Raw genomic sequence first — 16,079 nt, 5'->3', positions numbered from 1 at the left:
CCTGGGGCATATCTCGTGGTTTTGTTTATGGTTTTATAGTTCAGTTCAGTTGCTCAATCATGCTGACTCTTTACAACCCCATGGACTGCAGCACGCCAGGCCTCCCTGTCCATCACTGACTCCCAGAGTTCACTCAAACTCATGTCCAATGAGTTGGTGATGCCATCCAAGCATCTCATCCTCCATCGTCCCCGTCTCCTCCTGTTTTGGATCTTTCCTAGCCTCAGGGTCTTTTCACATGAGTCACTTCTTCACATCAGGTAGCCAAAGTTTTGGAGTTTCAGCTTCAGCATCAGTCCTTCCAATGAATATTCAGGACTGATTTCCTTTAGGATGAACTGGTTGGATCTCCTTGCTGTCCAAGGGACTCTCAGGAGTCTTCTCCAACACCACAGTTCAAAAGCATCAGTTCTTCAGTACTCAGCTTTCTTCATAGTCAAACTCTCACATCCATACATGACTACTAGAAAAACCATACCTTTGACTAGCTGGACCTTTGTCCGCAAAGTAATGTCTCTGGTCTTTAATATGCTGTCTAGATTGGTCATAACTTTTCTTCCAAGGAGCAAGCCTCTTTTAATTTCATGGCTGCAGTCACCATCTGCACTGATTTTGGAGCCCCCAAAATAAAGTCTGTCACTGTTTCCACTGTTTATTTTTAAAATGGATTTTCTCCTTCTTCAGTTTCCTAAGGTTATTAAGTCCTCTCTATTCTGCTTTCTTTGAATCTAAAGATTTCCCTTTCTGTTTGGTAAGGAGTAATTTAAATTTTTTCACAAAAATATCTTCTTAACAATAAATTCTTCTAATAAAGTTTACAGTGCTCACAGAACTTTAGCATGTTTTAAATATGTGTTGAACAATGTCTTCTCACCTTGGTCATACTTGAGCTTTTCTATTTAATTTCAATCATTTAAAATATATTTAGTATTAATTATTAAATAATTAAATTTACTGGTATGTTATAAATTTCTGTGTTCAGTGTTAGTCAGCCGAGATCAGACTGCCCACCCACCAACTGTAAAGATAATACATTTGTACTATTTAAGCCACTAAATTTGCTATGATTTTTATAGCAGCAAAAAAACTAATATAGTACATTACCATTACAAAGTAATTTTAAAGGAAAACAGTTTGTGAAATTGCTATGAATGGGTAGCACAATACTGATTTTTTCAAATAGGTTTCACATGGTTTCTCAGACCTGTGTTTCATGGTCCATTTCTGTCATAGCTCCATTGTTCAATGTGTTTTGTCATAAGGAACACAGAAGCATATCCCTTCACTAGACACTAATTTGTAGGTGCTTCCTTATGCATTTTGTTGCTTTGATTTTCTGTGTAATTTATTTAACAGGTACCTTCTACTTTTAGCTATTGCAATTAAATTTTAATTACAATTAAGGTCTATAACAAGACAAGCTTTTGCCCTTCTATTCTTTGTTTTAGAAGAAAAAGTTTTAAACTCATATTTTACATTCTCGTGTTCAGTGTAAGGTTCTTTGCTTTATTTTGGTTTTTGGTTTTGCAACAATAGTCTATTTCTAAAGACTGCATAAGACTAAAACCAAAGGCCCTTGTTTGTATTAAATAGGGGAAAAATAAAAATACCCATACAGATTATTGTTGAATGGACTCTATCTCAGTTCTCATTTTTACTTGTTCCCCCACTCCAAAGATGTCCAAGCATTAAATATGGAAAATACAGAAATAGAGTTATATTAGTTATATTTTACATTTGTTTAAGCACAGTCACAAGAACTTATAGCATGTATTTATATGTCAATCAGGAATCACCAGAATCACATTCTGGAAACCAAAGGTAAACACAGCAGCAAATTCTGTTTCATTAAAGGGTCCCATAAAGATAGAGGGAGTCCTTGAAAAGTTTGAGTCCTGGGAGAACAGAATGGCAATTTGAGTGGTCATTTCTAAGATGACTTGAAGGAGTTATTAGAGAGGGATTATGCCAGATAAGTGATAACTACAGATTGAATAAAGGGGTGGTCAGCAAGTCCAGTGAAATGATTAAATTTTAGTCACCATAGTAGTTAACAAGGTAAGCTAAAAAGTGTTAAATAAAAGATGGCTTCCACAACCTCAGAATCTGTCAATAGATAAATGGATAAAGAAGATGTGATGTGTGTGTGGATATATATACAAACATACAATGGGATAGGTGTGTGTACACACATACAATGGGATAAGGGGGCTTCCCTTGATAGCTCAGATAGTAAAGAATCCGCCTGCAATGCAGGAGACCCCAGTTCCTGGGTCGGGAAGATCCTCTGGGGAAGGGTTAATCTACTCACTCCAGTGTTCTTGGGCTTCCCTTGTGGCTCAGCTGGTAAAGAATCTGCCTGCAATGCAGGAGACCTGGGTTCGATCCCTGGGTTGGGAAGATCCCCTGGAGAAGCGAAAGGCTACTCACTCCAGTATTCTGGCCTGGAGAATTCCATGGATCATATAGTCCATGGGGTCGCAAAGAGTGGAACACAACTGAGCAATTTTCACTTAATGGGATAGGAAATATAAAAAAGAATTGAATATTTTTGCAGCAACATGGATGAATTTGGAGTGTATTATGTGAAGTGATACATGGAAAAAAGACAAATACTGTATATTATTTATATGTGAAATCTAAAAAATATAGCACACTAGTAAACGTAACAAAAAAGAAGCTGACCCACAGATAGAGCAAACTAGTGGTTATGGTGGCAAAGGAGGAGAGGCAGTACAGGAGTGGGGAGTGGGAGGTACAAAATATTCAGTGTATGATATTGTACAACATGGGGAATATAGCCAATATTTTGCAATTAGCTTTAAAATTATATAAAAAAAATAAAACAAATTTTTAAAAAAGATGGCAGGCCCTCCACAATTGGAATCAACTGTGGTGTAACCAATAGAAACGGATCACAGAACCCTTGGAGGCACTAGGGGAGAACCCTTCATTGCTTCTTCTGATTTCCAGTGGCTCCAATCTCTGCTTCCAACCTCACATAGCTCTCTCCTTTGTTTTATAAGGCTATTTGTCATTGGGTCTGTTGCCAACCCCAAGATAATTCAGGATGAGCTTAATTTGAGATCCTTAACTTAATTATATCAGCAACCCCCCCTTTTCCAGATATGGTTACAGGTTTCGGGAGTTAGAATGTGTCTATATCTTTTTTAGGGTCACCATCCAACTCACCAAGCCAGGCTTTGCCAGGCCACGGTGGCTGTTTTGGAGGCGATTTAATCAGAACCAAACTCAGTGCTTTGGATGGATGGTCATGAGCTGCAATGTTTTCTTTTGCAGTGAATGCGAATGAGAAAGCAGATAGTTCCTGCTGTTGTTGGAAGCCTTCTGGCAGCCCTGATGGAAGCCAGCCTATAAGACAAGGCAGCAGAGAGGAAGGCAAAGCTGAGAAACCTGCAGAGAAACAGAGGAACAGCTCCGACTGGACCCCGGAGGGACACACTCTGCCTCCGAATTTATAAATTAGAAGAGCCAATAAAGTTCCTTTATTTTACAGTGTATTACAAAGCAATTCTAAGACCAGTGAGAGAACTGAGGAATAAGCTATATGTTGGGTGTAGCAATTTCAGCAAGATAATAGGAAATAAATGAAAATAATAGTGCTAGCATTTATTGAACAGTTAGACGTTCCAGGCTCTATTCTGAGCATTTTATATTGATTATTTAATTTAATTCTCACAATAACTCTATTATCTCCCCAGTCAGGAAATGTGCAGAACTGGCTCATGTAACCACATGGCGTGATGCAGAGTTCAGTGGGAGGTGAGACGAGAGATGGAAGTGGACCACAGAGGCCCTCGGCGTCAGCCTATGGGGACGACATTTGCTCTGTGGACACCAGGGGACAGAGGGCAGGTGTGAAGAAAGTGGAAGGATCAGGTATGCATTGTGGGAGGATCACTGGGAAGCAGGCAGTGAGGAGACAGGATGGAAGGTCAGGAAGACCACGACTGTTCAGGTAGAGGATAGTTGCTGGTTGGGAATCCCCAGGGCAGGGATTGGACTAGATTTTGTTCCAATCCCAAAATCTTTCTGTCCTCCAATTCATACACGTCCTCTAGTCTTTCATTACTGGAGGCAGTTTATCACAGTAGCTAAGTAAGAAAATTCCGAAGCCTGATTGCCGGGTTCAAATCTCAGCTTGATGACTTACTGGTTCAGTCCCTCAACTTATTATGTAAGTAATAAGCTGAAATGCCTATATGCCTCAGTTTCCTCACTCCTAAACTGGGAGAATAAAAGTATTTATCATGTAAGGTTAATGATCTGAAATGCTGATACATAAGAGATATTTAGCTGGAGGAGGAAATGGTAACCCACTCCAGTCTTCTTGCCTGGAAAATTCCACAGACAGAAGAGCCTGGCGGACTACAATCCACTGGGTCGCAAGGAGCCAGATATGACTGAGTACACAGGCATGCAAGAGATATTTAGAAGAATACCTGCCCCACAGAGGTTGTCTACAATATTAAAATGTTAATATCTTTATATTCCAGATATCTGGCACAGGGGCAGCTACACTGTAGTTCATCAATAAATATTTTTTAAAAAATAAATAAATCAATAAATATTTTTACTTCAAAGGCAGTCTGTTTTTCCTGTTAGAAAGGTTTATTCTTTCAATTCAGGAAAATTCAAACCAATCAATAAACATCCATTAGGCTAGGATGGACTCAGGCTGGATGTCAGACACTGTAAGCAAAGCCAAACAGAGTAAGATTTAACCTCTGCTCCTCATCATGGAACATTTGAACTTAAGCTCTTCACAACTGGTACAAGTTGGTTTTAGTAGAGCCTTCTAGAATAACTCATAACAAATCTGTTCTCTCCTTTATGTGACAGACTTTCCAATTATTGAAAACAATTATCCTGTCTACGCTTAATCGTTTTTACTCTAAGATAAACAATAAATATGCACAATTCCTTCAGCCATTCCTTATGGGACATGGTTTAGGAGTAGTCAATCAATTTAATCATCCTCCTCCAGACACATTCGTGTTTGTTAATGCTTTTCTTTAAATGCAGGGCTCAGAAGTAGATATAATAATCCAAGCGTGATTGAATGGATGGGTGATGTTATGAGAATCAGCACCATAAAAATAATGGCTACACTTGAGAACATTCACAGATACAATGGGAGAATAAAACAGGTTACAGGTTAGAGTCTTAGAGATTCCCTTCAGTTCAAACAGCAGGATAATGGAAAGACCTTCTTTAAAAAAATTTGAAGGAAAGGATTATGAAGTAGGAAACATGTCATAAAGAACATGCAATTAAGAAACTAAGGACATTATTACATGGCAGACTGTAAACAAAACATTTGTTTAATAAATAAATGGAGAGCAAGGATTTAAGAAATGTAGGCAAGAAAATTATCTATGAAACATGTCACCCCCCCTCCCAAAATGGAAACAGTGATCAGAAAAGATGACTACACCAATGTGAAATTATTGAGAGAAGATCAATAGGATTTGGGGAAGAGGAACTGGAAGATGAAAAATTTTTTTTTCCAACCATGAGTTTGAAGTGCTGGAAGAGAAAAAGGATATGTGCTTTAATGCAGTGCACAGTAGAAAGAAATAGTTCTTACATATACAAATGTTATTCATATACCCATGAACCTTAAATAATAATGAGGTACTTTGGGTGCTATGCATTTGTTTTCTGTTTCAACGATAGCAGGACCTGAGTTTTCACAAAATTCATGTCTGATTCTTTCCTACCCTGTGAACTGTAGCCTGCCAGGCTCCTCTATCCATGGGACTGTCCAGGCACGAATCCTGGAGAGGGTTGCCATTCCCTCCTCCAGGGGATCTTCCCAACCCAGCGATCGAACCTGCGTCTCTTATGTCTCCTGCATTGGCAGGCAGGTTCTTTACCACTACCGCCACCTGGGAAGGTGGACTTAACTTCTCAATGATAAGCAGGACCTGGGTTTTTCATATCAACTAAAGGAAGAAGTTGCTTTTCAAGGAGATAGACCAATATATAACGGCATTACAAAATCTAGTGAGTTTGGTTGGGCACTATAGCTGAAAAAAGTGACATGATTCGAAAATAGGATAATGTAGACATGGGTGACTAAGAAAGAAAGCCAGAGAATTTTAAAAGCTTCATAGAAATATATTTACTTCCAAATGTCCTCAAAAGACAAATGAAACCCAGCATGTAATTAATTATCATGTATATAATATTGACATTGTAGATAAATAATTAAAATCATAGAAAAACAATTCATGATACCTTTGTAAGTGAAAAGGGCAGCTTATAAAACTGCTGGAACATATAGTTTGCTAATTATTGAAGTTCCACCCCTCTCGTAAAACTGTAGGACTGCATTCTGCCTTCTTTACGATTGGTGGCTCAGACGGTAAAGCGTCTGTTTACAACGTGAGAGACCTGGATTCGATCCCTGGGTTGGGAAGATTCCCTGGAGAAGGAAATGGCAACCCACTCCAGTACTCTTGCCTTGAAAATCCCATGGACGGAGGAGCTTGGTGCAGGCTACTGTCCATGGGGCCGCACAGAGTCGGGCACGACTGAGCGACTTCACTTCACTTGTCACTAGTGCAAAAAAAACCAACAACAGTCAAACAAGAACAACCCTAGAGCGCTGAAGAGGGAACAGGTGGGGAACTGCCCTCAGTCCAGTGGTTTGGGCACTGTGCGCTCACTGCCAAGGGCCTGGATTCAATCTCTGGTTGGGGAAGTAAGATCCCACAAGCCCCGGGGAACAGCTCAACAAAAGGCAATGGGCAACAGAATGTTAGGAAGTCATCTTGATCTTTCCACTTCTTCTGAGTAAGCAGGATTCCCATTATGATGCTGGCTACAATATAAAACACAATGGATCAAATTGGTATTGAAATATTACTTTTTACACTAGCAGTCTCTGTACTTAATTATGTCCAACACTGAAGACTACTTCTAGTACGACAAAATCCTGCAACAAAAACTTAGACAAATAGTTTGGCATTGCTTTATAGTCTACAAACTGTCTTGATCTATTTTCAAATTAGTAATTTTGTGATGAGACCATAAAACATAGATTGTTTTATTATTACTGTTGTTACTTGATGTTACCTGGATGAAATCTTTTCTCTGTTGTCACCTATATATTACATTATTTCTAAATTCCCTTCTCTGCTCATCCCAGTAATAATAATGCCCTTGTAATAGTATAATAATTTTAGAGCATCCTGCTTCCTTACACTGGATATGTTGGGTAGTTATTTTTATTAATAATTAGCCAGACAGTCAAAAACTATTTGGAAGATGACTTTCCCCCCTCACTATACAGTATCTAGACATCTGGTATGCTGCCATTCTATAATGTCTCTTATAGAAAGGATAATATTGCTTTCCATAAAATAGCAAAATTCTAAGGCTAACATAATCCTCTATAAAACACTAGAAATATGTGTATATTCTAAAATGAATATAATTTGTTTCTTATGGATCGCAAAGTTTGTGAGCCAAGCACGCAAGGCTGGCTTCAAGCAATCTCATGCAAATATTTATTAAGTTTTTACTATGTGCGCCCTCTCTTTGCTCTTGTTTCACATTCCAGCCCATCTGTGCTTTGCCTGCAACCATTTACCAGAGAAACAACATGAAACAGCAAAGGTGCTCATCTACAAATCTTGGTTTAAAAATGAGAAATAAATTAAACTTGCAAAAATATCTACTGACAAAAATCATAGCATAAGCTCTTAAGGCATCTCCAAAGAACACACCACAAAACTGCTTATATGAAAATATCAAAGTGACTGCCGTAGGTAGTTATTGAAATATGTATAGTTAAATTGAGAAGCCTGAAATGATGGCAACAAAGCAAAGTAGGAATAATATATAACTCTGAAGATTAGAATCCCATAAAAAATGCAGGAAATATGACAAAATATGTTAAAAAAAAAGAGTTGTGAGATTGAAGGCTATTACAAAATTGTGACTAATTAGTGATGCTTTGGGCTTCCCAGGTGGCGCTAGTGGTAAAGAACCCACCTGTCAATGTAGGAGACACAAGGGACACGGGTTCAATCCCTGGATCAGAAAGATCTCCTGGAGGAGGACAGGGCAACTCATTCCAGTATTCTTGCCTCAAGAATCCCACGGACAGAGGAACCTGGACGGCTACAGTCCATGGTTTGCAAAGTGTGGGACATGACTAAAGTGACTTAGCATGCACGCACACAGTGATGCTTTTAATGCTATTATTGTACTGGTTAATTTAAATTAATTTAGTTAACTAAGCGATGAAGAGGATGTCTAATTAAATCTAGTAAGTGAAAGTGAAGACGCTCAGTCGTGTCCAACTCTTTGCGACCCCATGGACTCCTATCAGGCTCCTCCGTCCATGGGATTTTCCAGGCAAGAGTGCTGGAGTGGATTGCCATTTCCTTCTCCAGGGGATCTTCCCGACCCAGGATCGAACCCGGGTCTCCCGCATTGCAGGCAGATGCTTTACCGTCTGAGCCAGTAAAGGGACAGATTAAATGCATGTATTCCTTCCTCAAACTCCAGTAAAATGAAACTGAAAATGGTAGAGGGGGGAAAAAAACCTTGCAAAGACATAAGGGAAGAAATGATTACTAGAAAGAGAGAATAATAAAACTGTAGAAGATAAAATGCAGGCAGAAGAGCGATAACCAACTTAAAAGACCACAAATGTTGAACTCAAATTATTCCCATAGATACCAACAAAAAGCAAGATGCTGTGTGCTACAAGCCCAGGAAAAGTGAACTAGGTTCCCCAGAAGAGGAAAGGCAATGGTTAACCAGACGAAAAGCAGGGCAAAGAACAGGAAAATATGAAACAAACAAAAAAAAATAGAAAAAAACTATAATTTACATCTTTAGAGAGATAAAAATTGGTTCCATCAAATGGCACAAGGACCCTATATTTAATAAAGAAAGTAAAGGAAATCAGAGAGCAAACAAAAAAGCTCTTGCAAATGAAAAACATAACCAAACTGAAAACTCAACATACAAGTTAGAAGATACATTAAGATGACTTCTCAGAAGGACAAAAAGATAGGAAATTGAACATGAAAAAAAAAGTCAGGAAATAGGATTAATCTAAGGGATTCAAAATCTTAATAACAGAAGAGATCCAGGCAGCAAGAACTGAGAAAAGGATCAATGGTGATAAAATTCAAGAAAACTTCAGGGACATGTGTTTCTAGATATAAAGGGATTACTGAGTATTTAACACAATGAATATGAAATAAACACACCAAGGGAAGTTGTATAGACAATTGAGAACACTAAGAATAAAAAAAAGATTCCATGGGTTACCAGAGAGAAACAAATGAGTGGATCACAACCAGATCACATCTAGAGGATCAAGAATTAGAATAACATCAGACTTGTCAATAGCAACTATTAGAATAAGGCAATGGAGCAAGAATGTCTTCAAAATTCCCAAGGAAAATTATTTTCACTTAAAATTTTACTAAATGCTACCAAATTCTATTGAAGTCTCAATCAAAGGTGTGGTTAAAAGAAAACATTTTCAGGTAAGTTTTCAAAAAAATTTACCTCCTAACAGGCTACAAGAGGACCCGACAAAGCAAGGCAATAAAACAAGAGGAAGAAATAAGATACAGGAAACAGGAGACCCAGAGAAGGAGAGGGATGATGTAAGAGAAATTTCTGGTCAGTAATGAAAAGATGAAAACTGTGTGCAGATTTTTTTGATGGTGAGCAGTTCAAACTGGAGCAGGACAGAGGCATGGCAGAAACTTTTTAAAAAGATAAAACTTGTAAACTAGCTAATCTGTCTGACCATCTTGACAGAATATTTAGACAGTGATGAAGAGTTTGCTTGAATCAGAGATAAACACTTAGAACATGAAGCAAACGAAAGAGTAAGGCATTAGGACTTCCCTGGTGGTCCAGTGACTAGGATTTAGTGCTCCCAATGCAGGGGGCTCAGGTTTAATCCCTGGTCAGGGAACTATTAATAAATCCCACATGCTGCAACTGGGAGTTCTCATGCCTCAAATAAGACCTGGCATAGCCAAATAAATTTAAAAAACAACAAAAAGATATTATTAACTTCAGGAAGTAAAAAAATACAGGAAAGGGAAGTTAGATAAAACTGCATAGTTAATGCTGCAGATAATGAGACAGTCCTGACAACAAAAACACTGAGTATGTATCTCAACAAAACGCTATCTCTATTGGGAGGACAGAGGGGTTTGAAGGACAAGTATGACTATATGTGGCAAGATGAGAAAGGAAAAAGGACTAAGCTCTCTTCTATCATGGTAGAAAGTCAATAGGTAAAGCCGAAAACTAAAACTTCAAGTTCTAAAATGTGGATATTGTTTTAGAGACAAGGAAATACCCCCCAAACATGAAAGTTCACCCATCATAACAGGTAGAGCCAGAATACAAAAAGAAACTTGGGTTTTTCTGTCCTCAAATTACATGATTTCCACTAAACTTAAGTGAGAAAGTAAAAGTGTTAGTTCCTCAGTCATCTCCTACTCTTTGCGACTCCATGGACTGCAGCCTACCAAGCTTCTCTGTCCATGGGATTTCCCAGACAAGAATACTGGAGCACATTGCCATTTCCTTCTCCAGGGGCTCTTCCTGACCCAGGGATCGAACCCATGACTTTTGCATAGCAGGCAGATTTTTTTTTCCATTTGAGCCCAGGGAAACTTCAGTGTACCCTTCAAATAAAACTTACTGAGTGATGCCAAAATTATGAAACATTAAAATTTTCTCAAAATAAGCTGATTTACTTTTTTATTAGTTACCAAAAGTCAGAGCTGACTAAATAAACTGAAAACCTAAGAAAGATGTAAGGGGCTACTTGTCTTGAGGAAACATTCCATTTTTCAGCACTGGGAAATACTTTTACATTATTTATCCACATATCTTAGGAACTCACAAATGGGGACATCAACACAGAAATATTCTGTTAATTGATCATTCAAGCAACCACAGAGAACTTTCTTTCCTAGGGTTACAATTTATTCCTGCCATTGCAAAACACATCCTCTGAGTTCCAAACCTTGTCATGAAATGATCTGTTGACGATTCTGAAAGGTCTCATATCCCTGGCTTCTATTGTGATCTTTGATTGTTCAACCTTTAATGACCTCACCCACTTCCCTTTTTCTTTCTTTGGAGTTCTACTCTCTTTTCTCTTCTCCATCCCCCATGAAATAATCAAGTTTCTACAAAGATGAAAGCTTAATCCATGTTTCTAGTTCTAATTAATCACCTGTTCTCATCCCTTTTTCTAAATACTGACTGTACATTGTCCTATTTCTCACAGTTTCAAGATGCCCAAATTTCTTATACAATTGACCCGTGAACAACACAGGTTTGAACTGCACAGGTCCATTTGCACACAGAGTTTTTTTTTAAAAAAATAAATGTAGTATGTGTATTTTCATTCTATCAGATCAGATCAGTCACTCAGTCATGTCCAACTCTTTGCGATCCCATGAATCACAGCACGCCAGGCCTCCCTGTCCATCACCAACTCCAGGAGTTCACTCAGACTCACATCCATCGAGTCAGTGATGCCATCCAGCCATCTCATCCTCTGTCATCCCCTTCTCCTCCTGCCCCCAATCCCTTCCAGCATCAGGGTCTTTTCCAATGAATCAACTCTTCGCATGAGGTGGCCAAAGTACTGGAGTTTCAGCTTTAGCATCATTCCTTCCAAAGAAATCCCAGGGCTGATCTCCTTCAGAATGGACAGGTTGGATCTCCTTGCAGTCCAAGGGACTCTCAAGAGTCTTCTCCAACACCACAGTTCAAAAGCATCAATCATTCTATAGATCTTAATTAATAAAGTTCAGGAGAATATTTGTGTTTAATTAAAGATCACAACATGTGGAATCAGAAAAAGTAGGATTTGAGTCCTGATTCTGCCCATATGGTTTCAGCTTCCTGCCCTTGGGTGAGTCATTTATCAATTCCTTTATTTTTGAGGCTGAGATAGCAGTGTGCAGATTTTTGACTGTGCAAGGGTTGGCACTCCTAACCCTCGTGTTGTTGTTCAAGGGTCAAGTGTAATAACTAAAAAGGCCCTTTCTGATCTACCTCTTGACTACTCTTTTAATCGCTCATAACTCTGAAGCCCCTGTTGATTCAGACAGTAAGAATGTGCCTGCAATACAGGAGGCCCAGGTTCTACCTTTGGGTCTGGAAGAGCTCCTGGAGAAGGGAATGGCAATCCACTCCAGTTTTCTTGCCTGGGAAATCCCATGGACAGAGGAGCCTGGTGGGCTACATCTGTGGGGCTGCAAAGAGTTGTACACGACTGAGCGACTGAACACTTTCACACCTCTACTCAAACTCTACTCTCAAGGTGCAGGCTAAACTATTTAAGTTTGTAAGAACTAATTGTATTCTCTTTTGTCCCTGGGCACATGAACATTCTTGTCTTTCTCTTTCAGACCCTCACCAACCTCAAGCTGGTCTCTGTTCTTTAGGACTCAACTTTAAAGTGAAACTCATGGTACTCTCATGCTAAATACACTGCCTTAGACACAGTGAATGGGGTATAAATACGTGTTTCATAAATGAATATAAGGACTTCTGGATAAATAACTTACCTCCAGATAATTTCTTCAGTTCAATGGAAATAATGCTGCCTCAATCTTTCTTAAATACTGCTTATTCAGTGTTTTCCTTTGCTTAAAATATACACACTAGTATATATAAAATAGATAACCAAAAAGGACTTACTATTTGGCACAGGGAACTATGCTCAATATTGTGTAATAACCTATCTTGGAAAATCTACCTACTAGGCTCTACTTAAGTTGGTAAACATAATTTTGCAACCTCATTTTCTGTTGCTCCCCAATGTAAAGCCTTCTGTCTACTGACTCCTGAGCGCTCCACACTCATCTCTACATCCATCAATTTGTTTTCACTCTTTATTCCATTTTTCATAGGACTTTTCTCATTTTGACTTTCTATCCTACAAAGCCAGCTTTTCCCATAACAGCTTCTTTGAATCATTCTAGCCCATGTTAATGGTAATAGCAACACTTTAGTCATTCATGAAATATATTTTAATGATTTGTTATTTGACAGGCACTGTGTAGATACTGGGACACAAAAGTTAGCCAAGAGAGTGCAAGAAAAACAAATTAAACATTGGATTAAGAAGTGTGACAAGTACTAAAAGCAAGAGTCAATGTATTGAATACAGGTTATAACGACCAGCAGATCTCCTTTACACATGTTGGTCAGAGAAGGCATCTTTGAAGGGGTGATGTTTAAGGAGATCTGAAGTACAAGAAGCACAACAGTTCAGTTCAGTCACTCAGTCCTGTCCAACTTTTTGTGACTCCATGGACTGCAGCACACCAGGCCTCCCTGTCTGTCACCAACTCCAGGAGTTTACTCAAACTCATGTCCATTGAGTTGGTGATGCATTCCAACCATCTCACCCTCTGTCGTCCCCTCTCTTCCCACCTTCAATCTTTCCCAGCATAAGGGTCTTTTCAAATGAGTCAGTTCTTCACATCAGGTGGCCAAAGTATTAGAGTTTCAGCTTCAGCATCAGTCCTTCCAATGAATATTCAGGACAGATTTCCTTTAGGATGGACTGGTTGGATATCCTTGCAGTCCAAAACATGGTCCACTGGAGAAGGGAATGGCAAACCACTACAGTATTCTTGCCTTGAGAACCCCATGAACAGTATGAAAAGGCAAAAAGACAGGACACTGAAAGATGAACTCCCCAGGTAGGTAGGTGCCCAATATGCTACTGGAGATCAGTGGAGAAATAACTCCAGAAAGAATGAAGAGACAGAGCCAAAGCAAAAACAACACCCAGCTGTGGATGTGACTGGTGATAGAAGTAAAGTCCGATGCTATAAAGAGCAATATTGCATAGGAACCTGGAATGTTAGGTCCATGAATCAAGGCAAATTGGAAGTGGTCAAACAAGAGATGGCAAGAGTGAATGTCAACATTTTAGGAATCAGCTAACTAAAATGGACTAGAATGGGTGAATTTAATTCAGATGACCATCATATCTACTACTCTGGGCAAGAATCCCTCAGAAGAAATGGAGTAGCCATCAGAGTCAACAAAAGAGTCCTAAATGCAGTACTTGGATGCAATCTCAAAAATGACAGAATGATCTCTGTTCGTTTCCAAGGCAAAGCATTCAATATCACGGTAATCCAAGTCCATGCCCCGATCAGTAATGCTGAAGAAGCTGAAGCTGAACGGTTCTATGAAGACCTATGAGACCTTCTAGAACTAACACCCAAAAAAGATGTCCTTTTCATTATAGGGGACTAGAATGCAAAAGTAGGAAGTCAAGGAATATCTGCAGTAACAGGCAAATTTGGCTTTGGAGTACAGAATGTAGCAGGTCATAGCACTGGTCACAGCAAACACCCTTTTCCAACAAGAAGAAGGACATAGTCATGTGCAAAGATGTGGTGGTAAATGGAAAGAATTCTCCATAGAGTGAATCACGTGTGAAAATACTCTGGAAGAGAAAAGGACTTAGCATATCCTAGGAACTAAAAGAAGACAATATGGCTTGAGCTTGATGAATAAAAGGAAAGCCATCTAAGATGAGCTTGGAAAGATAGGTAAGGTCACCCAGTTCATAAGGGCAACTCTAAAAAGCAACAGATAATGATAGACTATTTATAACCAGAGGAGAGAAAAGATTAGATCTATGTCTTAAGATCACTTTTGCTGCTATATGAGTAATGAACTGAGAAATTAATCAGCCAGGAAGGGGGCTGTTGCAGTCTACAAATATGGATAATGATGACTTGGATCGGGATAACAGCAGTAGAGATAGAAAGAAATGGAAAAACTTCAAATTAACTTTTGAGGTGACACTTGTGATAGGGGAAATCTTCAAAGAAGAGCAAGAGCTCAGATTCGATCATGTTGAATTTTAGTATTTATGATAAAACCAAGTCAAGGTACTAGATAGGAAATTAAATATGCAGGTCATGATTTCTGGGCAGATCAATTTCTAAGATGGGTCTGGTTCTGCATAATCCCCTTCTCTTGAGTGTGAATAAGACCGGCAATTTGATTTTAATTAATAGCATATGAAAAAGGTAACAGACATTGCAGAATTAATGTCCTTAATCAATTGTGTTTGAGTTAATTAAACAAGAGATTACTTCAGCCAAGAGAAAGAAGGAAATCCTGCCATTTGCTATAATGTAGATGAACTTGGAGGATATCATGCTAAGTGAAATAAGCCAGACAGAGAAAGTCAAATACTGGATGATCTCACTTATATGTGGAATCTAGAGAGAGAGAGAGAAGATGAGAATGAGAATAGAATGGTGGCTACCAAAGGCTAGGGAGCTGGAGAAATGAAGAGTTGCTGGTCACACTTGTAAGATGAATAGAGATGGCGACTATAATTAATAATATTGTATTGTTTACTTGAAATTTACAAAGACAGTATGTCTTAGTAGTCTCATCACACACACACAAATTATATGAGATCACGGATATGTGAATTAATGTGATTGTGGTAACCATCTCACAACAGGTATATCAAATCATCTGTTGTACACAAAGAAAAAGATAACAAAAACAAAAGCATCCTATGGGGGCCTGACTTGATCAGGTGACCTCCTTAAAAGAGGGTTCAGAACTTCCGTAAAGTTAAGAGATAGATACTCCCCTACTCGCCCTGAAGAAGCAAAAAGCTAGCTGTGAATTTCCTTTGGAGAGGGATGGTCTCTAGGAGCTGAGGCCCTCAGACCAATTGCTGTAATGAACAGAATTCTGTCCATAAACTCAATGGGCCTGAAAGAACACCTCAGGCTTCAGATGAAAAACGTGGCAGAGCCAACTGCCTGACTGCAGCCTTGTGGAATCTTAAGCAGAGGATTGTTAGGTTGTTCCTAACTTCACAACAAGGAAAGTTATCAGAGATACACAGAAATCTTATGTAATAATAAAGGGGTCAGTTATCTAAGAAGACATAATTCTTAATGCGTATGTCTGATGGAATTACAAGGAAAAACAGATGAATCCATTTTATAGTTGGAGACCTTAATACTCCTCTATTAGAAATGGAC

The 16,079-nt window shown here is 38.8% G+C and overlaps 1 protein-coding gene across 3 annotated transcripts in view; it reads right to left on the bottom strand.

Annotated features, from left to right (window-relative positions):
- The window catches only part of CHST9 (carbohydrate sulfotransferase 9), a 284,083-nt gene that overhangs the window by 243,429 nt on the left and 24,575 nt on the right, over positions 1 to 16,079 (bottom strand). The gene's annotated exons all lie outside the window — the stretch shown is intronic.

The sequence above is a fragment of the Bos indicus genome, chromosome 24 (assembly GCF_029378745.1).
Source record: "Bos indicus isolate NIAB-ARS_2022 breed Sahiwal x Tharparkar chromosome 24, NIAB-ARS_B.indTharparkar_mat_pri_1.0, whole genome shotgun sequence".
Lineage (NCBI taxonomy): Eukaryota > Metazoa > Chordata > Mammalia > Artiodactyla > Bovidae > Bos > Bos indicus.
Note: the sequence above shows the minus strand (reverse complement) of the source record. Positions and strands in the feature narration are given on the sequence as shown.